Source organism: Manacus candei, unplaced genomic scaffold, assembly GCF_025592945.1.
Source record: "Manacus candei isolate 608988 ecotype Guabito, Panama unplaced genomic scaffold, ASM2559294v1 h1tg000043l, whole genome shotgun sequence".
Classification (NCBI taxonomy): Eukaryota; Metazoa; Chordata; class Aves; order Passeriformes; family Pipridae; genus Manacus; species Manacus candei.
Window position 1 is genome coordinate 3,369,287 of NW_026138091.1, and position 25,420 is coordinate 3,394,706.

Sequence of the window (25,420 nt, forward strand, 5' to 3'; positions counted from 1 at the left end):
AAAATTCCCCCACAAACATTTTCTAGGAAGTGTTACTAGATAAAAGTGAAAAGTCAGAACTATTTCTGTTAATTTCAAAATTCCTTTGGTTTTGTTCTCTTATATAGCTGTTGTCTTAAAAGTTAATTACATCCTGTCTGAAAATATGCAGCTGAAAAAATGATAATTTAGTAGTAGGTTTACACATGCAGTTAGATAGATCAGAAGTGTTCTAAAATACTGCACATATATAGACTATATTTAAACAGTCAGCATTCAAACAAATACTTGATATTCAAATGTTGTAAGCAGAATACTACAAAACCAAATTGAATTCGATCTGATCTCTACATGTAAGCCTGTGCTGAACTTCCATATGAAAATACATTTTTATAATAAAACAGGGAAATAGAGACAGAAATGAGAACAACAGTTTGCATTTATTCTCCTGAGGAAATTCCTGATCCTTGTAGCACTAAGTTCAGTGCTTTGTCTATAAGCAGTTTCACCATGGGGACCATCATGATGAGAAAAGCAGTGGAAAACACAAAGCAGAAAATAAGAAGCAGAGGGAAATTAGTCAGATACACAGTGTTTCACATTTTTTTGATTAAGTAAAATACAGAACAGCAGCTTTCTTTTATTAGTACAGCAGAAAAAGACAGGTGAAATTAACACTGTGTAATGTTTGAAATATAGATGATAAATTAAATACACCTGTTTTGATTGGTTTTTTTATGGAATGAACCTGTGGGCCAACCTTCCATGGTCAAACTGTCACTCAAACAGGGCTAGAGTTCTGGGTCATAGTGGTTAAACGTTGTAATCAGAATATCACAATGCTAGGTATGGAACCTTGCAACATCTAGAACTGATGCAGGTATGGATATACGTACCCAGCCATAGTCTGAAACACAAATGAAATAGTATCCATTTCACATGCATTTTACGCAGAAGATAAACCCACCCAAAATACAGTAGCAGTTCTACAAGATATGAAGAGTTCCTACTATGCTGGGAGTTAAACTAATTTAATGTATCAAATAACATCTCCTATCAAAATTGCCCTGGAAAAATGTCCTGCACAATAAGACTTCTCACTACAATATATCACTATAGTACAGATGTAGTTGCTGGGCCTGTTGAAAAATTAATGAGAAAATGGGTCACTGAGCTAAGTACTTGCTATAAGCACATTCTCATTAACAAGGTAGTGTTTCACAAAATCTCATATTTTATTTTCATACAACACTACTATGAACAATTACCTTCTAAGAACATCATTAAGTTTCCAAAACCAATCTCTCCGAAGAAGCAAAATATCAGAAATCTACTTTTGCAGCCTTAGAATAACCTCTTCTTCACTCCCTCTGCTGACAGTCTTCAGCTGCATGGCCATGCTTTGATCTATGTGATCAAATACATGCTTTAATCTACATCAGAACTTTCCCTTGTCCAGTGCATAGGGTTAATGCTTGGTTCTTATCTCAGTATTTTCTCTTGGGGTTGGGTTTTTGTTTGGTTTTTTTTTTTTAAGTGCCCGATCCAAGCCCATTCCTGACTCAGGTTTTTAAGTTCATTTTGGCTGCTCACCAATATGCCATGTGCAGTCACTGAGGCCACTTTGCATCACCGTAAGTTGTTGATGGGAGTGGTCAGAGCTGGCTCAGGCTCCCTCTGACTGTAGACCAAACTACCTAGCTCAGTGGCATCGTAAAATCCTCTCTTTAGGCATCAGTGGCAATTCTTCTAAGGCAATGCCAAGCACTCTAATTTCCTGTCAACAGTGGTATCATCTCCCTTTTTCTACCTCTCTGCTATCAGCAATGGTTTGTGTCAGCAGATATTGTGTCTCCTTCAGCAAGGTGGGAAAAGGCATCCCTAAAGTTGCAGGGAGAAGCGGAGCCCATGCCACCAGTCCACAGTACAGCAGTGCTAACTGTCCCACTCCCCTTCCCCTTTTCCAGGAGACATGCTGTGTCATACTCACTCTCCTATGCTCTCCAAACAGCATATTTCTCCTCCTGTGCTTGAGGTCCATGTTTCATTGCCTCTGAACGTTTTGGTCTTCATTCAAAACCACAGAGGTGGTTGCAAGTATTTACATGCTTCACAGCTAGAGTAGCAGCTGATTTAAAAAAAGGATGCACACAGTTCAAAATGCAAGAGAAGAAAAAAAGAGGGGCAAAATTAATGAACTTGTAGAGGGGATGATTTACTGACTACCACACACTTGCCACTGAGTATCCCTTCCTATCATCTCTATATTATTCTTGAAGGGGACTTGATGGAGTGCAGAGTACCTCAGGAGACCTAGACCTGGAAGGGGACATTCTGTGCCCCCATTGCTGGATCCCCGGTCCTGCCTCCTATGCCAGCTATAGACAAAGGAGTTAGACAACTCTTCCACTATCATTTTATTGTCCCCATCATTCTGCTCCAAGTAACAACTAGTTACTTCTGCCTCTATGCTTACAAATCCAAAGGTGCTGGAAAGAAATGGCATGGAGACACAAGGAAGCAGTGGTTACCTGTGCAAAACACTGGAGTCTGGAGCCACTCATCAGGACATACAAGCTTTTCCATAAAACCAGAAACTGAGAACCATTCTCCAAGACTACCTTTGCCTTACCAATCTTTCTTATCTGTAAGTGACTTGTTTCTTCCACTGCTTATCAACTTCTGCAATAACTGAGCAGGAAACATGCAGAGACCTATCTTTCCTTGTTTTTTTTTGCCAGCTCCTCAAGTCAAGTCCATCATGGACAGCAATTGGTTCTGAAATGCTGAAAGAATGACTATCCCTGACTGAAGGTCATTCTTCTTTCCATGAGGGTTCCAATGAAAATAACCAGGAATAAAAATAAGGATATTTGCTTTTCGAAAATAGTCTTCTTTTGTTTGTGTGATTTACACATTTAAGAACATGCACTGAACATCAACACAAAAAGTGGAATATTTTATGAGCCTCAAACTTACAAGAAATCTTTTTCTGGAATAAGAATATGGAAATGTTCACAAGAAGTCTTCTGGAAATGTTCATGCAGTTTTATCAAAAATAAAATCAAGGTTCAAGGGTGATTTTAGCATGGCGCAAATTGAATCCAAAAGTCTAGTGAGGTTGAACATGATTTTCTACTATATGAACTGTGAAATGGACATAAGCACTCTTAGGAGTATCAAGGTTTGTTTAATTTTTTTGGCTCCAAATTTGATTAACTAAAATTTAATACAGCACAAATACCTGCTGTATGGTGAAAAATGGATATTACCATTCCTTACTTTGGAAACTGTATAGTCTTCCCCTTTAATGAATTGGCAGTTAAAATTTCATAGCGATAAATCTTGGCCCTGAAAAACAGAATCACAGAATCACAGAATATGCTAAGTTGGGAGATACCCACAAGGATTATCAAGTCCAACTCCTGACCCTGAACAGGACTAAGAGATTTAGGTTTATCTAAACTTTAGTGTAATTCTAGAGTTTAAAAAAAATCAGAAAAATGTTTCTGAATCTCTCTTTATAAAGTATATATGTATATCAGCTGATAGATAAGAATTGACAGTCTCACAGGGTAAGAGTTTGTCACCCAGAGATGTGTACGGGTAAGTGGTGTGAAATACACTCTATGAGAGGAATTGAAGACTTATCCTCCTTTTCATTTGGGGCTAATCTTTCAGACTAGAAAAATAGTTTTTGAATACAGAAATGGGTAAGTTTTCAGAATTAGAGTTATTTATAAAAAAAGCTTTTTAAATTCTGTAGTTTTGCAGTGTTCTGAAGACAGCTGTCAGCACTGTAAATTTTGAGATGTCTGAGGCACTTCAAAATACATCATTGTGTGTTTGTTTAAAACACTGACTGCTGCATAAAAATATCTCCATGTATATATTTTTTCCTTACTTCATTGTTTTTCACAGTAAGTCTTGTTTTTTGGAGATATCACCATGTGATGTGTAAAGCATTAATGTATTTCACGTCTACCTCTCATGTTGTATAATCATCCTTGTTACACTTATACAGTGTTGGACTTCTGTGCGAGATATACATAACATAAAGCTAAAAATATCACTCTAGTCAAATGAATAGCTGGGCTTGCAATAGTCTTTAGCACTACCAAGTGCAGTAGAAAATCTGCTGCCACTGTGCCTTATCTTCAGTAGGACGAATTATGAATCACAATTTGTCCTTTAGTGTTCACATGCACCTAAAATGTTCATCTACCAGACACATAGCACGCCTTATTTGAGAATGCACATTTTTGAATGGGCTTTTGACTCACAGCACATTTGACTGCAAACAAAATGAAATAGGAACCCTTAGCCATTACTCATGTGGGGATAACTTATAGATACATGTACACATGCTGGGTAAATGGCATTCATTTCCTAGGAGAGTATGTGACTTGTGGATTTTTTAAATTTTTAGATTCTCAGTTTGGAAAGCACCAATTCATCATCTAGTCAGACACTTGCTCTGTTGCTAGCCCTGGAATTTAATCCAGTTACCCCAGTGCTGAGATCAGTAAGTTGGATTTATGCTGCATTGCAAACAGAGTTTCTGAAACTGCATCCACACTTGACCCACTCAAAAGAGAAGTTATTCTTTCATATGGGCAGTTTAATTCAGTGATTCATCATCTCCATTGCTAAAGGCATATGCTTTTCTAAATTCTTAGCTATGTTACTACATTGTATTGCTTCCTTTCTCCCCAAAGCGAGTGTAATTATTTATGTTTTCTTGTACTATAGATACATTTGATGACTTTCAATAACTTATAGAGAGGGCTAAATTCTAATCTTCTCTAACCAATAAGACTTATGAATTAAACTTAATTCATACTCCTATTTAATGCATGTATTAATAAGAACTTTGCTAAAAAATTACCTTCTTAGTTATTTACCTTTATTTTATTTGTCACTACCTGAATGATTTCAGTATTAAAACAGTGTGCCTTCTCAGCCATATGAACGTGGATCAGATAGTCCCAAAAAATATCCTGGTTTTCCAGAAGAAAAACACCTTTTGAATTCTAAACTTACTTTCTTTCTGAGCATTAAGATCTGAGAAAATTATGAATGCATCCTGAACTGTAATTGAGGCACTGTTATCAACCTCCGGTCTAAGCATTTCTTCTCATCTTTCCTCTTTCACAAAGCTCAGATCCAGGGATGTGCAAGACCTGTTGGCAGTGGTTCATCCTCTGCCACTGGGACTTGTGATTCAGCCAAACCTCGGTACTTTAGACAATAAGTACATTTCACTTCTCTTTGGGAAAAGTAAGAAAAAAAAAGAAAAAAAACCAAAAAACCCAAATAAATAGAAAAGCAGATACAGAACTTACTTGCTGACTTTAATTTATGCCATGCATTTGGGAAAAATGTGTTCTTCTGAGCTACCCCTGCAGCTATGCAGTCAACAGGGAGTTTTCTTGCTATAATACGTGTGGTTGTACACTTTTCCTGCTACTCCAGATATCCAAATGCAAAATCCAGCATTCAGAGACATGATGTGGATTTTTGACATTCCCAGGGCACTCAGGGTCTGGAAGCTGATAAATGGATTATAATGAGATATAAATATAGTATTTTTAACCCTGACAGACGTGAACTAGTGCCAATAATATTTTTCATTTCATATAAGAAAAAAGAGTATGCATACTGATCCATGAAAAAGGCTAAAACTTGGCAAATATAGGCAGCACTTCTTAGGAATTATTAAACAGTTTTTATTTTCACTTTCACTAAGACAATGGGAAAATTAAAAAACAGTCAGCTTTTAACGTCTTCTGAAATTTCAGATTGTTAGGTCAAGCAAAATAGGGATAGCTTTCACTGTTTCAGAATGTGAACACCCTGTTGGGCCATAACAGTAATGAAATTACTTTTATAAAATACAGGAATATAGCTCCTTGTGGCCTGTGCCATCCCTCTTTGTGAACTGAAAGACTTGTTATACCATGGCTCTTCAAAACCAACGTTTTATAGAGGAGGTCATGTACTGCAAAGAAAGAGCTGTCATATGGAAGACCTTTCAACACAAAACGCTACAGTCTTTACAAAATATTATAGTACATTTTAGCATTGTACATTACACTATTGGATTACTCACGTATTGCTTGCCTTAGCTGTCACAGCAGGATTATTTGGAGGGGCAGGGATGAAACTAAAGCATTTTAATTTGGGTTTTTATCCTCTAGAAGCAGATGAGGGCTAAAAAGCACCTAACTAGACTGCCTAATTGTAACAATATCCACAATTACCACCACAATTTTGGGGTGATATCATATAAAGAATGACAAGAAAGACAGGTGTGAACTGGAAAGCCATTAAAATATGTGGACAGGCATATAATATCCTATACCATTCAGTGATAACACAAACATCCTTTCTGGCCATACTTCTGAGGTTTGAAAGCACACTACCATGAAAATTGGTCTCACTAGATAGAGAGACAGAGGTATGCTGGGTGTGTGGACAGAGGTGTTCAAAAAAGCCATTTAGCCCTTTCACTACTATGATGAGGAAACTTTTCTGGGAAGAAAAAACTGCGGTAGCTATTTCTGTGCAAAAGCTGGAACCAGTTATCTTGTTAATAGATAAGAAAACTATTAGTGAATTCATTCGAAGTTTAACAGCAAATCTTTCCATCAGTTCAGCTTCTATAGAAAACAAAGTGTTTCAGACATATTTTACAGTCTTCCACTCATCCAACTCTTGTAGCAAGCTTATTCTTATGTACACATAAATAGTCTGAGATGCAGTGAGAAAATTATAATTAAAAAATACAAACCAAAGTCTAAATTGTTTTGCATAACACAAGGGTTCCATAAGAAAAAAGTCATAATTTGCATTCAATAATATCAGTGTATAAGAAATAGATGGAGATTTATATTAAGCAGTGACATTAACTAGTGCAAACTGAGCCATGTGTCAAACCCAAAGCCTATTAGACTTTCTGGATTCTGTATAACCACATCTGACTCATCACTGAATTTGGGTCATTCTTTATGCAGAATCTTTTATGGCACAGAATTTCTCCAGTCCTAAACCTTGAATGTGCAATATATCTAACTTCTAATGACACTAATAATTGAAAATATTATTATTACCTTTATTGTTATTTCACTAGTTCTCATTCCCAGATGGCTCCATTTTAGGTTCTGACTCCATTGTGTTAATTTTGCTGTATGAATAGAGACAAAAAGACCTTTCTGTAGAGAAGTGCCTTCACTTAATTTATAATGGTACAAAAAAGTGCCTGTTGCGAATACCAGAGAGTGAAGGGAGAGACAGCAAAAAAAATCCCCTGCATTTTTACTGGCTGGTAGCTGCACTGCTTCATGCTTCTCCACAAGTTGAATGTGTTTCTAGAATTATTTGTCCACAAATTTCAGTGGCCCTCTACTTATCTATTGTCAAACGTGATTGATTTACTGTAAGAAATATTGAGTAAGACACAAATACTAATCAGAATCTGATATATCCATGTTTCATTTTGATTTCTCCTTTGGTACACAGCAGTGCTTTTAGATATGAAGTGTTATTTATGATTTTCTATTTGAAATATATATGTGGAATGAAAAGAAACTCAAAACAGGAATACTTTAGAGGAATGACTCCTAACAAAAAAACCTGACATATTCTGTTTTCTGGCATGCTCATGGTACAGTTGATCACAAATAGGGCAACCAAGAAAATTCAGTTACAGAGTTGTCCGTATTTAATTTTTTTAGTTTTGCAGATGACAGATCTCTCTGTCTTTCTTTCTCTGTACAAATAAAATGCTACGAACTAAAACATGAAAAAAAGACACTGTCTAAATGAAGAATTCACCTGACTGCATTTACCAAGCACTAAAATCTATTGGTATCATGCAGAAAATAATTAATGATCTATCCAATAATGGGTTTATATATATATATATTATTGCTAATGATTATATTATACTAGCACCCACAAGGCAACTGGTACTTCCCAAGCATAAGGGGACAAATGTCATGTCAGGAAGAGTGACAGATAAAACTGGGACAAAAAATTTGATACTCTGGCAGGATATTAAGCATGAAGGTTAGAAGAGATATGTAACTTCTTAGGAGATCCTTCTCATTTCCCTGGTTTTAACACCCTTTCTTATAAATGAATAAATAAATAAACAAACCCCACTGTAATCAAATATTATCTCTTGAGTTCATGCATTAATCTCATCAGCAAACTAAACTTTATCAATTAGAAAAAATACTGGGGAGGACCCACAGACTGAAAAATTCCATGATTTTACAACTAAGATAAAAGTGAAAAGGAATATTACCTTGTGAAGATGTACCATGGTTCATCCATACAGAAATGTTAGGAAAGCAAAGCTTAGTAAAACTGGGACAACCACCTGATACACAGCAGGCAACTGGTAAAGGGGGAAATGTAAACATCCAGATAACTGTTTGGAAAAATGTAATTAAGGAGTCATGTCAGTGGTATGTTTCCAAGCTGAAGCAAACCTTCTGGAGCTGTTACTGTTCAGAACTTAAATTAATGACCTTGTACAGTGCATAGAGAACACAGCTTTTAAAACTTTTAAACCCCATTCCATATTGGGAAGGGTTGCAAATACTTTGAAGGACAGGATTAAAAGTCAAAACAATTTTGACAAATTGGAGAAGTGGCCTGGAAAAGTAGATGTAATTTAATAAAGACAAATGTAAAGTTTTATACTATGTAGAAATGATCTTCTTTACAGACAAAGAATGGGGAGCATCAGGCTAAAATCTGAGAGGGAAGTTGATGACAGAGTGAGTACATATAAAAATAAAATTTTTTTGTAAAAAAAAAAACACCAAAAAACACCACAAGGAAAAGTAGAGCCAACCTATGACTATCACACTAGTATGTACAAATATCTGTATTTTAAGATTTGGAATAACCTTCTTATTTGGATCTGATACAAATGCAGTGGGAGAAGTTTGTAACACAAGATCCAGCTGAAGGAAAACAGAGAGAAAAAGAATGATCAGACAACTAAAGGACATGATTTCTGAAGAAAATCTAAAGGAACTGAGTTATCCAGTTTAGAGTAAAAAAGTCATGACAATAGATTTTTAAATATATGGAAGGTTAGTTTCCAAGATTATGATGATAAACTGTCCTGTCATATTCACTTTAGCCAGAACAAGAATCAATAGGCTTAATTTGCAAAATGATTAGGAGTTAGGAAATTAATTACAGCAGGCAGAATAGTTAAATAGTAAAAGGCTCCGTATAGAGGTTTGTAGGGTTTTTTTGTTTGGTTTTGTTGATTGGTTTTTTTTGTGGGTTTGGGGTTTGGTTTTGTTTGCTTGTTTGTTTTCCTCCTTGAAAGATGGTTAGAATAAGTCAGGCGACTTTCTCAGGTCTAGAAACAGGTAGATTGCTCTAGTCTTTCTGTAGGGTAGATGATCTCTTGGCCTCTTTTCCAACCCTATTTTCTATTATTCTACCTTCAGTGCATCTACTCATAATTCCTATATTTCTGTGTCATACATGACTGTTTGAAAAATGTATTGATAAAAAACTATTTTCCAAATAGAGGAAATATAGGAAATAGAATAGAGGCTATCTTCCAGTGAAGTGAACACTTTACAGTCTGCAGAGGTGCAGAACCAGAGCACAGCACTAGATTCCACTCTGATAGTAACTGATAGTAACTGGAAACCAAGGGAAAGTGAGAAAAAGAGAGGACGACTGATCAGAAAAGTGTGAAAAATGTGCAGATGGATTCAATGCATTTAGGAAGGAAACTTGATCCAATCAGGAGTCTTAAATCTCCTTTTATTAAAAAAATACTATTTTCCTATGCATAGAAAGTAGGCATGCAAGCTACGATATGTATCTCTCCTTAGATTAATAGATAATAAAATGTGTGTGGTGGTAGGAGGGTGTACACGTGTGTTTGTTTGCAAAGACATAAGAATAAGGAGCAACAAAACATCTGTCTGTGGGGGAAGGCATGATTCCCAATTTGTGTCTTCTTACATGAATAATTTGCAGGAAATCTACTGAACAAAAAGCTTAATTCTTGCTGTCACCTCACTAATTAAAATCCACCAAAAACCAGACTGAAATGACTTAGTGCAAAGTCTGAGATCCAAGATTAGAGTGTTTGGGATTTTTTTTAAAGTCAGAAAGAGGCAGAAACAGGAGGGACAAGAGACATGATATTGGTAATTTGAAAACAGTGTTTCTGTGACAGATCACCTGATTTAAGTTCTTGCTTTCCGTTCTTTCACAGCATGCAGCTCTGCCCATGGCACACTCTGATGCTGGTCTTTCTTAATCTGTTCTGTTCAGGGGACAGTGGAACAACCATTCTCTTTATCCATGCAATGGACCATTGACTAGTGAAAGGCCTTGAGCCTGGTTTATCAGGTGACACTCAGTATCTCACTTCCCAAACTTTCAGAATATCACACTATTAAGAAAAAAAACCCAAACCACCAACAAAAAAACCAACAAAAAAACCCAAACAAAAACGCACTAAAGAGTAAAAAAAAGAGATGAGCTAAAGTTGATGAGACCTCACCCTTTAGTACTCTGTTCAATGTCTTCATTTATGATACTTACTGGGGGAAATAGGCATGCCTGAGAATTTTATACTTACTGCTTCATTTCTTTCTGACTAAAGATTTTCACAAGAAAACTATTGGTAGCTCAGTTATGTAATAAATACCTGTGTACTACATATCAGTATTTTAAATTAAAAAAAAAAACGCATGTTTTTCTTTTTTTTTTTTTAACTTATGTTAATCCTGTTCTCACAGTTCATGTTTATCTGGGCTCTCTATTTTCTACCTTTCCTTGAATTTTGGTTTAATTATTTATCTTGAGTTTAATCTCTCTTTCTATCAGAGCCCGAAATGACCAGAGGTCCACTCCTGTTCTTATTTAAGTACATAGCAGCAGTTATATTAACTTCAGCAAAACAGAATAAAATCTCTTATGCTTCCAGAGGACTAGAGTAACATTTTGATCCATTTTGTACTAATAATACATTAATTTCCTTTAGAAAATTTAGAGATAAACCAATGTATATGGATAGCGGTAAGATGTAATTTGAAATTGTGTTCTTGTATGACACAGCGGAGTGCAATAACAAACAGAGTAAAAAATAAGTCCACTTGCTGCATTGTAGCTGTGAGACTGAAAAGATGCAGAAAAGTGGTGACTATTTATATGATACAAATGCTACATGCATATTCCCACTTCATTTCATTAACTGACCTGAAAAAAAAAAGTCATTGTTTTTCATTCCATCAATAAATTGGGAAAAAGGAATTTAAAAGACCGGAGAAAAAGGCAGGTAATATGAATCTAAACTGCTCATCATGGGACTGACTGTTCATTATTTTATTTTTTCCCCAGCTTTTCGAAGATACAAAGCATTCTACTGTATTTTTAAAACTGCGGTTTGAACAGCTACATTTAGCAGTGAAAATATATAAGGATATTTGAAAGCACAAACCAGAGGCAGATTTAAACAGATTTGATTGGTATGATTCACTGAGACTCTGCATTCGAAAGGACCTGCTGGGATTGCCACTTATGGTATTTACTGAGAAATAGCAGGAATACAGCTCCGTGCATGGTCAATATGCACCCCAGACATGAAAGTCTGGAAGGTAATTGTCCATGATGAAGGTAGTCACCCTGGACTCTTACAAGCATTAGATCCTAATTTCTCTAATAAACATCTAATGCTATGACACATGAAAAAGATAGGACAGAGGAGCTTCTGGCGCTATTTATACTTCTTGACTAAAAAGTAACTATTAGATGCCTAAATGAGATAAGGTAATACTGAGAGCTCAGGTAATTAGCTTTATCTCTCATCTCTTTCCCTGCTTGCCCCAGGCCAAGGCAAGGAAGCTGTGTACAGCTATGCCACCTCTACTCTTCTTCTGCCCTTCCTTCCTCCGCAATTCTTCCTCTTGTACCTCTGCACCTGGACACACTAGTCAGGTATCATGCATTTTTATATCCATCATAAGACACATATTTTGGTGCCAGCCTCCTACTCTTTCACTGTGGAAATTGCCTCCCATGCATTCACAGCATAATATTTTGGCATCTTTTCTGCTCTGTGATCAGCAATGTCAGTAGCAACCACAGAGGGCTGCAGAGCAGTATAGAGGTTGCAAAACTTCCAAGGCATTGGGAGTGCACTTTTGAGGGGGACTGGTGCTTGGAAATGTTTTCCCTATAGTCACATTAGCACCAAGAGGGCTTTGTGTTGCAATTGCCGTGCCTTATGGTAGATGCACAGGCACTGGCATGACTGGCCTTATATGCTTTGAGAGAGGGTTCTGTTTAGACGTGTTCAGGCCTTTCTGCAACTGCTGCTGAATTGTCTTGTTTAAACACAAGACCATATTTTGGTGGTCACTATACTAAAAGCATACAGCCATATCATATTGTAGAGAAAGTCACTTTTCACGAACATACTTTAAAATGGTTGATTTACTAGATAATTAGGACAGGACAGAAGCAAGGTACCTCCTGACTACAAAAAAGCCTACAACAACCAAACCCCTAGATTTCCTTCAGAAAGTATATTTGTCACTGTCACAGCTTGCCTACATGCTGAACAATACCAATAAATCTATTTCAGACTTGTGTTTCTGACACAACAGATCACATTTGTCCCTTTTTTCTACAGCTTTTTCACTTTCTTTCTTGAGCAGGAACCACATGGCAGATAATATTAATCTGACCTTTCTCTTGTCCTGCTATGTAAAGTTTTTTTCTCTCCTTTTGTTATCACTCTTTATATATACAGCTAGAGTAAATGTCAATAACTGACAAGCAGTAAACAATTTGTTTGCTTCCTGCTCTTGTGTAAGTCAGAAAAAAAGAAAAAAAAGACATCTTACAGTAAGATATTTTAAAGACAAATATTTTATCAAATGTTTATGAAACAGTGAGTGACACTGCTGTTCATATCATCCTCTTCTAGAATGAAACAAAAAAAACAAACAAAGAAGACTCTTCCGAAGTGCAGAAATGAAGTGGTACTGTCTCAATGCCATACAGCAAGTCATGTTCATCCCACTCCTTTCCAATAGGTCTTCCAGAGCCACCCACCTCTCCTTAAAAGCTTAATCTCTTTAGAAAACCATGTTCCTTCCATTTCAAAGACTAGTTTTGGAGTACTCTTTTATTTAAAATAAGAGGATTTTGTAAATGTCATATGTTTCTTCAACAAAACAGAATAGCTTCTCTGTTTCCTTTCCCTCCCTTCAAAACAAAACAACTTGAATTTTTATTAACATTACTTAAACTGCATTTGTATTTTTTAAAGTAAGTGCTGAATTGTTTTTTCTCTAATAACTTTATAAGATTTGTAATCTAAGAGTACATATAACAGTTTGCATAGAGTTAGTAAATTATGAATAGATCATCCAATAAACCTTTAATCAGCTGTTAAAAATCCCAGCAGGCTGTTAGGTTACTTATGTCTCTAGCTTATAACCTTGAAACAGTGGACATGTATAGCAATATAGCATGTATTTGTTCATACCTGTAATTACTCTCAATTACTTATTAACCCTTCATTATTGCAAAGGATAATGTGAGGTTTTTTTCACACCACTCTCTGCCTATTGAGTTTCTGGGCTAATAAAGTGCATTGAGTACCTCCTGGCTCCAAGAAACCCATATTTTTGGCAATGCCTTGCAGCAACCGTAGGAATTTTGTCACAAATCTTTTCTTCTAAGTGAGAGCTTTGTGTATGATTGGGACACAGAAGGGCTCAGAGGAGGTGAAGGGAATCAAAGCAGCTCACGGTTTTGGTTTCTTGTGCTTTACTGACAGCCTATTGACATTTCTAAAATATTCCCCCAGCATAACTTCCTTTCCCACTTTCCACCTCTCACTTGATTCAGAGAGACTAAAAATAAAGTAGAAAATTACTCAGAGGCTGAGTCCTTCTTCTACAGTATTTGTGAATATCAGACTTAAAAACTAAGTGGTGCAAGGATGTTAAACTTCTCAGAGCACAACGTTAGTGCAACCCCCGGAAAGGCTTCCTGGAATGAGCCATTACATGCAGACCTCCTCTTCTGCTTTATCAGATCAGTGGTGTTGGATAGGATATTTTAAGCAGAATGAACAAATCTTTCAAATTTAAGAAAAATCAAGATGAGAAACAAATACAAAAGCAATTCTCCTCTCCAGCTGGGGCTGGTAAGGTAGACTCCCATGTACTTTCCTCAGATTCAGCTGTGGATAATAAATTACTTGCACAATGTGTTACAACACTTTTGCTAACTTTTTCTTCTCTACTTATGAATGCAAACACCCATGTAGTTAATTGCTCTATAATAGACAGAAGGGGAGCCTTGGCTGCCATATTACTTTCCTTCAACATAGCCAAGTAACACACTCCTTACTGCAGCGTACAAAGGATAGAACAGCTGGAGGACAAAAGCGGCCAGTCTTAGAAGTCCAACAGTCTGGCACCAAAGAATCTGCCACTGTAGTAGCTCCATCATATATGAATATCTGTGCTCACCTCCAGAGCCAGGAGCTAAGAGCAATTCTCTCCTGAACTCAGGGAATTAGAAAGCATGTCGTGTCCTGCAGCTGACTCTACTCATGGCCAAACAGCATTCAGCTGGTGGATGAAACCTGACTGTCCCAACAGCTTAACCCACTCATGTCATACTGATTAAACACTGACCACCTGAAGCTACTGCTGTAAACAAAGCTTGACTCCATGTCTTTGTTTTAATTTCCCACTATGCTTTCTGTACATATTTATAACAAATGTGGATTATAACATAATCATATTGATAAATTAATTCAGCCGCTCACGAGATTGCTAACCTTTTGCAATTAATTTGTTAAGATGATCATAAGATATTGTCATGTTTAAATAGTTTTGAGTACAGAATATTCAGGGATGTAGCAAGTTCCCAAATTGACATAAAATGAGATTAGTATATCAATGGAATACATGAATTCTAATATGAGTTAAATTTAGATGTAAACAAGCTGAAAGCTATTAATAAGGCGCTCAGACACACTAGGAAGGAAAACTATGCCAAAGAAATCTTGATCAAGTAGCATTCTATTAGATTAGTAGTCCAGTATTTACTTATTACAGAAGAATAAATAAAATAAAAACTGCTACTTTCTGGAAATGAGAATACAATAGATGAGCTAATGTCATGATAGAAAGGTCATGATAACTTGATTCCCATATATTTTGGAGGTATAACATTTTATTTGAGAGTTTGACAGCCACAGTTCATGTCTCACATTCATCTCTAATGTCACCTAGCTCACATCTGACACAACTTTGATTCCATAATCTTTATGTCACTTCCATCTGAAAGTCTATCAGCAGTGATACCCAAAAGACTACCAGAATTCTCAGTGATTCCTCTGCCAAAACTCTTTTTCACATTCCAACTGCATTTCAGCTTTATTGCTGTGATTCCTGATCTACCTAATCATAGCTTCTCAGATGAAAACCCCATCATTTACCCCATGCCTATATATAAATGACTGGTTTTCCTCCAACTTCTTTAATTTCATTTATGGTTTTGGATTAATTTTCATATTCCATCTCTTGTTGTGAGATATCAAGTCTCTGAAGCTTAATCTGCTCCAGCAGAACCATCTGTTAAAATCCCATCTCTAGCCAGCTCCCTCCTTACTGCTGCCTTAGGGTTGTCTGGGGATTTGCTGCAGATGCTTTGCATGACAGGCAGCCTTCCATGCTCCTTCAGGCTTGAACCATGAACCAGGCTTGCTACAGGTTCTTCCTCTTCTCTTTACTCCCTTATTCCCCTTTCCTGTCACTAGAAAAAAAAAAAAAAAAGGTTAATTTGTTGTCATGTCACTGTGGGCATGTGGGCATACAGGACTTTTGTCAGTGGTGGCTGAAAAAGATGCTACTCAAAACAGATGTGGCTGTTGGAAGAGATGGGTTCAAGGGCAAGAGGAAGATGATAATGCCCAGTTTGCATAACACAGAAAATAATGTTTAACTGGGGTGATTTCCCCCCACCTTTAAAACAAAAATTATGTATTCAAAACTTTTTTTGCCTGAATAAAGCATAATTTGTGTATGTTAGTACTCATAATCTCTCTACAGCACACAGTTTTTGCATAATTTGGTGTTTTCATATGACCTAGGGGCAGCAAGCAGATTTAAGGATCATATAGGTAGAGATATTTTATAATCATTTGGACATTACTTATCAGCTGAGAGCAGCAAACTTTATAATGTACTTTTCAAAAAAGTATATTCTTGCTGCAAGAAGTATAGAAGAGAATTGGAGGACTCTGTCTCATGTCTACTTACACCTGTCATGGACAAAATTAAGAACTTAGACATTCTGTACACAGAAAAGTCCTTAACCCTGTGTAAGCACCATTCACCAATAGCTAAAATATCCCTGTGTTATTAACACTGGTTTGGACACAAATCTCAAACATAGTCCCATACAAACTACTATGAAGAAAATTAACTCCCTCCCAGCCATAACCAGTACTCTGATACCACCAGCATTAAGTCTTATGGATACTTCTGAAAAAGCCTGCTAAGAAGGCAGCACACCTCACTTATGCATGTGCAAAAAGATGACAGGCTGTGAAAAAAACAGGTCCTTTGTCCTGTGAGCAGTTACTGCATCAACAACCCTGGAGGGACACCCCTGCACCCTGTTCTGATTTCAAAGTAGGCATAAGTTCTGAGGGCTGTAGAACTGGGGTAGTGACAGAGTTTTTATGATAAGGTCATAAGGTCAAAATCCAAGGCTCCTACTTATTTGATTTGGACTTCAAACTTTTTACATTACTCCTGGTGTGAATGGATGCAGTGAGGATTATTTTCTCGGCAGAGAAATACTTCGGAACTGAACCTCTTCTGAGAAGAGCTGTCCTCTAGTTCCATTTGACCTAGTTTGATTTGATCTGATTTCATTTTGTTTTATTATGTAAAATATCTGAGCATCTGGAAACATGCACTTTATTTACCAAGTAAAACTGGGTTTGCTCATTGTGACAGGATTGCACTGAGTGATATAGTTTATATGACCACAATAGCAATTATAGTGTCAGATTGCAGAAAGCTGAGGCAAAACTAAAAGCAGAGAAAAATAGTGCTTAAAAAACAATGATCTGGTTGTAAATCCTTAGGACAATAACACTGGACAACTGAATTGATGACCTAGAATATAAGTTCAAATTAAAGAAACATTACACTATAAGAATATTGGAGGCACAACAACAAAAGAAAAAATATGATGCATCATAAAAATGAGGAGATTGAGTAATTTTGAACTCTTTCTAGATGTGCAGCAGTGTGTTGTAATCGTGAGAAACCTAATCAGGTAATGGCTCGCCAGCGCTTCCAAAACGTGTGTCTGTTGGACTGAGGTATCATGTTTCTAAACTGCCACATAAATTTGAGTCTAATTTTCAGGGTTCAATACTTTTATTGAGATTGCAGTTTTTCCTCTGTCAGTGTCAGAAATGTATGAAAGCATTTATGAACATTAAAAGAAGAATGAAAAATATATGACCTTAGAAAGGGAATTGCTCTATCCTGCCAACCTGGGATTCTATGATGGTAGACTAATGGATGCTGAATTCTTCTGTGTCATATACAAATGTCATTGCATTTCTGGGAAACATAAAGTGTAGGAAGCCAAATGGAAGGACCCCACTACATACTACATAGTGAACTCTATCCCAGCATTTACTCAACTGTGTCATATTGCCATCACTCCAATTTTACTGTATCCCCAGCAAAGGAAATTGTGTTCTGGCCCACTGGATTCCTGCCCAATCCAATAGTTGTGTACATCTTGCTAGTGCTCTCCTGATTGGCAACTTTTACTGTGTGTTGTTCAACACAATACTTTGAACTTTCTCCTGGTGTTAGTCCCCTCTGTATTTTTTTCCTTAACTTTTACATTTGCCATTTTTCATTACCATGCAAGATTAGTCTCCAAACATCACAGGCATCTCTGGATCATAACCACTGTAATTCTAATTGTTGGACAGAAAAGAAAAAGCTGGATTTTTCAAAGGGTGTTATGCTGCGTGCTTTGATTTAAAGATTTACATCTGTTAATGTTGGACACCTATTGGTTTTCACTTTGAATTAATTCATAGCAATAAAAATCTTTTGTAAGCTGAAAAGCTAAATAGTTAAATAGCTGATTTACCAACTCATCTATATTTCTCTTTATTTGTTATGATACTGGGCTTAGATAAAATTTTTTTATAGAGTTGCTGTAATGTTCTGGAAATTTTAAAAATGTTGCTTAAAATTTAAACAGAGTTAGTTATGTTCTGCTACTGTTTTCTCACACCCTAAAAATGCAAGTTTCCATCAGAGAATACACTGTCTCCTCATCATTCCATTACATGAAATAGACTATGTGAAAAACCATAGAGAAATTAGTACTGTTTTCTGCATGTTTTTGGTATATATGATTCGTTAAGAGAATAAGGTACTGCATTCCTTAGAAGAACAAGGAAATAATGTCATTAGTGCAAAAAAAAAGTTGTTGATATTGTATACAGCTGTAGTAATTGTAGCAGTCAGTGATGCAAGTGTGCAATAAAAAACAACTGAAATGACCAAGCTTACTTGTCATGTTCAGGCTTTATCACATAAAAGCTGTATAGGAAAAAATGAAAGCCAAGGTGGGGCAGAATACTTACATAAAAAACAAGCTTCCTGTACTAAAACTGTTACTGGATATAGACTTTTGCACAAATCAGGTCCATTTCGTAGGTTCCCAACACTTATTCTGTTAAATGGCTTTGCTCTGAAACTCCTGAAATTAATATTAACGATTTTTTTCACAGAGGCAATTGGCAAATACCAGAATGTATGCCCTGCTGCTGCTACTGCAGTTTGAGGAGATGTTGCTGAGGCAGTCCTCAGCAAGGCTGAACAGCTGGAGTTTGACTGTAACTGTTCTTTAGAAGGATCTTCTTTCATAATTCTAGGCAATACTAGAGTCACCATGTACACAAACAGAGTAAAATCAGTGTTTCAGTACCACCTAAATATGAGAAAGAATTATATGAACGATGTCAAAAAGAAAAACCTAAGAGAGCTAAACATGAACCAGTGTAGTGAGTTTCTACATCTTGATTTTAAATTCTCATGCATTTAATTTTCCTCCTCACTAATCAAGTGCTGCTTTTAAACTTGACTTGATGAAGAAAAAAACCAAAACATTTTTCTTCTGCTTGTTTGTTTGCTTTGGGTTTTGTCTTGGGTTTTGGGTTTGGTTTGTTTTTTTTTCTTTTTCTATTGTTGTTGTTGGTGGTTTTGTTTTAAAAACAAAAGAGGAATGTGATTCTCTTGCACTGCCTGGCAGTGTGATGCTTAGAAAGCTCTTGCCTAGGTCTTTATTCTGGTCTTACTGGGAGGAAATACATACTTTTCTGCTAAGGAGTAATCTGTGGTTCCATGAAAGAAGCAGTTGAAAGAGGCTTGGGAGACGAGAAAGTGGAAGAAGGAAGTCTAAAATGGTGGTGACGTGGCAGAAAAGAAGAGAGGAAACTGAGAGATCATTCATTCTTTTTTTTTTTCAGAGTTGCAGAAGGCAAGCACTGAAGCGGCAAGTATGAGACTTCCTCTTCTCCTGTGTTGAATCTCAAAGACATCTGCCAGGGTGAACTCTAGAGATGCAGGACTTTATGTGAAACATGGACACAAATGCTGGCTCATTTCACAGTTTACCTGTCCCACTTCTACAAAGTTTCAATGAAACCCCAAAACTAGGAGTAAATATTTGCAATTCATGGTGTATTTCCTCAAACTCCAGAATGATGCATCTGGATGCTCTTAATTTAGTATTGCCTGTCCATTTTCTAAAATTGTCCTGTTTTTTCACAAACAGGACACTAAGAAAAAAAATCACAGAATCACAGAATAAGCTCAGTTGGAAGGGTCCACTGGGATCATTGAGTCTAACTCCTGGTACTAAACAGGACCAACCCCAAGAGTCACACCATGTGCCTGAGAGCATTGTCCAAATGCTTCTAGAACTCTGTCAGGCTTGGTGCTGTGACCACTTCCCTGGGAAGCCTGTTCCAGTGCCCAACCACACTCTGGGTGAAGAACTTTTTTCTAATATCCAACCTAAACCTCCCCTGACACAACTTCAGGCCATTCCCTCAGGTCCTGTCACTGGTCACCACAGAGAAGAAATCAGTGTCTGCCTCTCCTCTTCCTTGCACGAGGAAGCTGTAGATGGCGAAGAGGTCCCCCCTCAGTTTTATTGGAAGTCAGAGGGGTCTTCTGCAAAGCTCAGAGGATAAAGTTCTGGCATTAAAAAGTCTTGTTTAGGAGCTGGACACCCCCATGTGCTGAGCAGGTGACTGACTGAAGTTCTCAAGTAATAGAGAAATTCTCCAGTAATCCTAATCCAGTTTCTTGACACAAATAGAACACCAGACTTGCTCTCCTTAAACATGCGTCTGAAAGCTTCCAAAGGAGTTCACATCTCAGGAAGTACCTAGCTAGTCACAGGGTGTCAGCTTCTGATGTGAAATCTTCCCTCCTCCTTTAGCATTGTGATTTTTGAAGACTTTGAAGACTTACTTGTCCCTGACTTGATTCTCCAGTATTTAATACACCTTAAATTCTTTCTGTAAGTGTAATGTAGAAGTTCTTAATTCTTCTTGCCCTCCTGCCTCTTTCATGCTCACCACCAGAGCTGTTGCCACGGTCAAGCTATTCTCCTCATTCATCAGTAAGGACTCTTCTAGGTGCTTCAAACCCAAGCAGACCAGTAGCCCTGACTACTGAGCAGCCCCAGAGCCATGTCCTCAGGCTTATGGTCAATAGTAAGTTTCAGTCCATCCCCAACAGGAGTTAATGTGCTGTTTGGGTGGAGCTGGGATGGAAGGGTGGAATCAGAGCTGTTATAAGGCCAGGTGTAGACTGAGCAGCATTCAGACCATTGTCCACTTGTTTCTGACCCAGACCAGGAAGAAGCAGGAAGAAGCTCAGACTTCTGAAAGAAACAACAAGGGGAAAATGATCAGAGATTAGTACAGGTACTGATGCAGCAGAACTGCTGGCAACAGCAAGAAAAATAACACAAGAGAAAAGAGAGGAAGCGGCCACAGGGTGCTCAAACTGCACCCCACAAACTGACCGAGAAGTGAGGCATGCGAGGACCACAGACCAGAGCTAGTGAGTTTAAAGCTAGTTCTAACATATCCACGCTACCATGCTTCTTGTGTGGGTCTCAATATTAAAAGTACTGCGGCTTGGTTTTAGTCAAATGCAGTGCACTGAATTTGAATGTAGAAGGGCTTGCGGATGCAAAATACACGTCTGGTTTTGAAGCTTGTTTCTAAGACGCTATACCCCCTTAAAATATGATTTTTTCACCAGAGCATAAAAGATCTACTTTTCTCATAATTGCAGAGTATTCCTAAATAATGTGGACTGATCAACAGTTAGAAAAAGCATTTAATCTATATCTAAATTGAATTCTAAATACATTGAGCCTTTTAGGTTTAGATGCATTGCTTAAAAACTACAGGCAAAAGCATAGTGTATGATTTAGTCACCTCCATAGCTGAGAAAAGTATTTGAGTTCACATTTTGTAGTTTACTTCTGTGGTTTTGCAAGAAGAAATAAAAAGTTTTCAAGATTATTTTTTTTAATCAATTTCGAGTGGAGCCTTATTATCCAGGCTGAGTTTTGATATCTGTGTGTACCTATACTGATAGCAAATAATCAAACTATTAACATTTTGTTTATTATTATTAACACTGATGAACTTTAATCTTCATTCTTTCAGGTAGATTAAGGCTGACACAGAAATCTGCAGTTCCAGCAAGTTTTATCTGGAGATATCAACAGACTCACAAATTGTGAGATGTCAATAGATTCACAAATTCATGTGATGGGTGAGCAACTCACTCATGTATTGCGCACAAAGGGTTATAGCAAATTTGGTTACATCTTGCTTGTGACCAGTCACTAGTGCATTTATGCAGGGCTCCATCTTAGGCCCAGCACTCTTCAACATCTTTAAAAACAACTTGGAGAGAGGACTGGGAGGTATACTAAGGAAGTTTGCCCATGATACTAAAATGGGAGGAGCTGCTGACTCCCTCAAAGGCAGGAAGGCCCTGCAGAGAGACCTCAACAAATTAGAGGACTGAGCAATCACCAAACACACGAATTTTAACAAAGAAAAGTGGCAGATTCTGCACCTGGGACAGGACAGCCCTGGATGTCTGAACAGACTGGGGAACGAGAGGCTGGAGCCCCATGGAAAAGGATCTGGGGGTCCTGGCTGATGGCAAGTTGAATGTTGCTCAGCGGTGCCCTGGCAGCCAGGAGGGCCAACCATGTCCTGGGGGGCATCAGGCAAAGCATCGCCAGCAAGTTGAGGGAGGTGACAGTCCTGCTCTGCTCTGCACTGGGGCAACCTCACCTTGAATATTGTGTGCAGTTTCAGGTGCCAAAATAGAAAAAAGATATAAAGCTATTAGAGAGCTTTAGGAGAGAGAGCTTTGGCTTTGTAGCCAAAGGAGGGCTACAAAGACAGTGAAGGGTCTGGAGGGGAAGTTGTATGAGGAACGGCTGACGTCACTCGGTCTGTTCAGCCTGGAGAAGAGGACACTGAGAGGAGACCTTATTGCAGCCTACAACTTCCTGGGGAAGGGAAGCAGAGGGGCAGACACTGATCTCTTCTCTGTGGTGAACAGTGACAAGATTAAACAGAATGACATGGAGCTGGGACAGGGGAGATTTAGGTTAGGTTTTAGGAAAAGGTTCTTCACCTAGAGGGTGGTTGAGCACTGGAACAGGCTTCCCAGGGAAGTGGTCAAAGCGCCAAGCCTGACAGAGTTCAAGAAGTGTTTGGACAATGCTCTTAGGCACAGGTTGTGATTTTGGGGGCTGTCCTGTCCAGGGCCAGAAGCTGGACTCAATGATCCTAGTGGGTCCCTTCCAAGTCAGGATATTCTGTAATTCAATGATTCTATGACTCTGGATTTAGGGCATTAAAGACAGACACTCTTTAAAAAAGAAACTTAGACTCCTCCAGTTGTCATGACTGCTATGGCTACTTAGCTGAAGAAAGAGGTGATATCTGCTGTGGAGGACAAGAATCAGAATGGGAACGATTTCAGGAATGGAAAAAGATATACAGCGATTGAAAGAACTTTATGATACAGACTTTACAATTCTTATGTGTTTATAAATATATACATTGTATGTTTCCCCGGGATTTGTATTTCCCGGGCATGCCCAGGCATCCCTGCTTCCCTCTCTGATAGGCTGAAGAAGCTCAGAGAGGAGACAGTTACCATTCGCCCTTTCCTTCCCCGGTTCCTCCCACGTTCCTCCCCCTTTGCCTGTGTCCCTACCCCGATTTGTTCCTCTGATTGTCTGTCTCATGCTCCACCCCATGTTCTAGCCCTTTCCCTGCCTGAACTCATAAAACCCCTGCACACCTCAATAAAACATTCCATTTGCACCTCTACCTTGACTCCGGACCCGTCCGTGCTGTGTCACAGCCCCATTCCCCTCCCTCCTCGGACTGTGGCAATCTGCTGTTATTCAAAACCCTTCTTCTCTAGGACTTCTGAGCCCTATATTATCAGTTGAGAAACATAATTGCAAAACCTCATCCTAGAAATACTGTTGCCTAAAAATAGTTATTCATTTCTTGTGTGGGATAGACGGAGTGTATATATATAAAAATATATATATATATACTTCGCACCTGAGCCCTTATACAATGGCAGATTGAAAAGCAGCATATATCATCTCTTCCTGTACTTTCTTTTGGAAAGCATTTCTGGTACATTGACTGAAAGAAGATCAGCATCCCTTAACACTTCCCCTGATTCTTCACCTGCAGAATAGACAGCTTCTGAAGGAAACTATCCTCACAGGCATCCAAGTTCTGTATGCAGCCTGACCTGTTATGATGTATGTGTTCAGGGAGAACAAGAGCAGGATATTGATCTGAGCATATCAAGTGCCATTTACTCTTAATCCACCTACTGGTTACTTGATCTTACTATAATTTATAATGTATACTCTTACCATACACTGATCTCAGGTGTGTGCTTTCCGGGACAAAACACAAATAGGAGGTTCAAATTGTTGTCACTAGCACTAAGTGGATTTTGTGGCTATGATAATATGAATGGAAAGTCAGTGTCTTACCCATATTTCCTGCAGCAAACAGAATCCCATTACGCTCACTTCAGTGAACATAATTTTTTAGATTTTTGAACATGCAGATCTTCTGTTTTGGGTTTTCTCCCATAAGCAATATGATACAACTCAAATGCATTAAACAAAATTTTCTTTGCTTAGCCCAAGCCTTTGTATTTATTATCTGTTCCTTTAACCATCTTGTATGTCTCTTTCTGCAGTTAAAATCTCTGTCTCTTTATAAATGATTCTTTAGGAAAAACACATCTGTTTCTGCAGGGTCTTTAACTGCAGTGACCGATGACCTGTTGACTTTCTGAATCTATTTCCTACATTGTAGGAAGTGGCATTCCTTGGCATTATTTTGCAACTGAACTTCTAAAAATGGGAAGACGTCACCAACAGTTTCATTTATTCTTACAGATTCTACCAGTGGAGGTCTTTGCCAGCCCTCATCCCCCTGTTTTCCTTCTCTGCTGTGTCTTCTTAGCTGAAACTTCTTGCATCAAACTGAATATTGAAAAGATGCAATGCGTGAAAGGACTTGGGGAGATGCCTGAACTACAGAAACAGAATAGAAATAGATGTGAGAACCACCCACTCTCGCAGATGCAGAGAGCATCCTGCTTCTTTCTCTGCAATAGCAAGGGAATGGATGTACCCATCACTTATCAGAAGGTGTCAGTGTTGCCCCTGGCCTTCTCTGTGTAGCAAAGCTGAACAAACAAAATCCCATGGGTCATTCGTAAAGTTTTCTTTTGCCCTACTAAAATGTCTTTAAACACCTGCACATATGACTGCAATATTTCAGAAAATATTTCTGGATACCAGTTGGTCTCTGGGAGATGTGTAGTATTGCTGGTAGAACAAAGTGGGGGTGTCAGTGGTGGGAGTGAGAAGGCTGGATATAACAGGGTTGAATATGCTTTTTATACTACTAACTTTTGAGCTTGACAGAGCATAAAAATATTTTTAGTTCAGCAATCTTTTATTTGTCAAATACTAATTGTGCGCATATGCAATTTTTAAATTCCCAGGTGCTGAGAATAGGTTATGGCTTCCTAAAAACAAATTGTCAAAGTGTGCCAAAATGCATTTGAACCCAAAATTTCTGTTCCTTATGTTCTCATCTAAATCCTTCTGACATTGTTACTTGCAGCTTAGGGAAAGGGAAGGAAAGAGATAAATTAGACTGTTCCGAAATCCACAAAGTATACAAAATGTAGAGCAATGCAAT

The 25,420-nt window shown here is 37.8% G+C and overlaps 1 long non-coding RNA gene across 1 annotated transcript; it reads left to right on the forward strand.

Annotated features, from left to right (window-relative positions):
• Positions 1-726: 726 nt before the first annotated feature.
• On the forward strand, positions 727-19,679 carry LOC127474746 (uncharacterized). Its single transcript, XR_007905971.1, has 3 exons — positions 727-859; positions 4,409-4,504; positions 19,580-19,679. It is a non-coding gene; the product is annotated as an uncharacterized LOC127474746 (long non-coding RNA).
• Positions 19,680-25,420: the final 5,741 nt, after the last annotated feature.